The sequence below is a fragment of the Gossypium arboreum genome, chromosome 5, assembly GCF_025698485.1.
Source record: "Gossypium arboreum isolate Shixiya-1 chromosome 5, ASM2569848v2, whole genome shotgun sequence".
Taxonomy (NCBI): domain Eukaryota; kingdom Viridiplantae; phylum Streptophyta; class Magnoliopsida; order Malvales; family Malvaceae; genus Gossypium; species Gossypium arboreum.
This window is the reverse complement of record NC_069074.1, coordinates 90,508,889-90,511,118: the sequence shown is the minus strand read 5'-3', so window position 1 is coordinate 90,511,118 and position 2,230 is coordinate 90,508,889.

Here is a 2,230-nt window from a genome sequence, read left to right as displayed (position 1 = left end):
CCTTTTCAATATTGTTTTGAGTGTTAAAAAATTAATTATTATGTAAGGGATCAAAATGTCATATAATAACTTATTTGAGCTAAATTTTGCTTCTTCTTTTTTTTTTTAATTGAAGTCAGTTTGAAGTTACAAGAAAATTCACTTAGAATGATGAGTGCTCTTTTCTTGTATGAAGTGTGTGGCAATTAAACATACAAAGTGCAGTCCAATTTTGCCCGGCCCTAAATTACAAACAAACAACTAAATAAAATACAATCCCAAATAAAATCCAATAACCCAGGCCCAAACCCTAAGCCCATAACCTAAACTATTTTTAGAAAACTAAAAAAAACCCTAGCCTCCAGCGCCACTCCCTCACAGGCATGCCACCCGAGGTCTGATGCCACTGCCGCCATTTCACCAAAACGGTAAGGGCACCCTTCTCTTCCCATCGTTGACCGCGCACCGCCACCGGCAAAGAGAAAGAAACAAACAGTAGCAGAAACAACAGTAGAAACAACAAAAAATAGGAAAATAAAATAAATATATTGTAACACATTCTGCTATAAAAGCCAGAAAAACCATGTAATTTCGGACACAGGAAGCAACTGAAACAGAATAGAAATAATCTAAAAGGTGGTTCTTTCATTACTCTGTTTTATTTATTTTCTTTTAAAAAACATAAAATAAAAAAAGAAATCGGACACTTACGATAAAATCAAAAGAAATCAGCTATAAATAATTATATTTATTTAATATAAAAATATATTGATGTATTTATTTCTTTAACAAAATGTATGATATTAAATCAAAATTAAAGTCTCAAGTATATATTTGAAACCGAATAAGAGTTTCATGTGTATAATTACACCAAATTAAAGTTGATGTATGCAATTGCACATTAAATCAAAGTTCATGTATAATTTTAAAATTTATCCCGAATATTAATTATTTTATGAACAAAAAATTTTGAGTGAATGAAAAAATCAGAATTAAATGAAAAGAGTAGAAAAGAAGTAGTTGTAATCCAAGTCCTTCCTTATCTTTTTCCATGTTGAAGACTTGTATTAGTTGAGGACAATGCCATATTTCATCAAATTCCAAGGATTGAAGCCCTTCAATCATATTTCATAGTTGAGTAAAATGCTATTCGAAGAATTGTGAAAATACAACATTAATAATGACAATGTATCGTAAAGAAAAGAAAGAAAATAGAGCACAAAGAATTTTACGTAAAAATTTTTTTAAGAAAAAATTACAGGCAAAGGAGAAAAATTAATTTTTGTAAAATTACATTATAGCTTGTATTATGAATAAACCTATTCATGGGTTCGGCTACCCGTCTAGATCTGAAGGTTCGCTCGAAATTTGGGAGGGTTTGGGCAAAAAATTAAGCACGTTTAAAAAATAGGTCGGACTCGAGCTTGAACATTTGAGGTCCGAACCCGGCCCGACCCTCTTAAGTTTATAATTTTATATCAATATTGTAATCTTTTTAATGCCGAATTGGATATATATAAAATAAAAATTATAAAAATAACTTAAAATTAAGTTAAAATTTATATATTTTCAAAATTACTACACCAAATTAATTAATAAAATTTTATTGTAAAATATTATAATATTTATATTTTAAAAATTCATGTGCAAATGCATATAGAAAAATTAAAATAGAGAATGTTTACATATTTATTTTTATTGATATTACACTTAAATTTTATTATATTTATTTATATTTTGAAATTAAAGTTAAATTTAATTTGATGTAATATAAGGACGAGTATTTTAATTATATTTTTATTTATAAAAATTTATTAAATAAAATATGTTGTAAGATGATAACAATGGTTTAGATGTCTTGGTCTTTGTTATATTTAGTTTTTCTTCATGCTTATCTTTTGAATTAGAAAACCTTTGGTCCACATCATTGTTTTCTATAAATAAATATAAAAAGTGAAACCAATAGCTGCAAATAAAGCAGATGTCTTAGTCTTCCACTAATTAATTATATTTTAAATAAAATAACTCCAAAAAGTTTTAAAAGTTTAAGTCTTGATCAAATTCTATCTATAATTTAAATAATTAAATTTTATTATCGATTTTTGTATTATGTGAAATTTTATATTTAATTTTTACACTTTAATTTAATTAATTTTTTATTAATTTTTAAAACGTTAAATTAATTAAATTAAGTTATCCTATTTCTAAAAGAGTTAATGCACTATTTGCTTCCCAAAGTTACACTCAATTA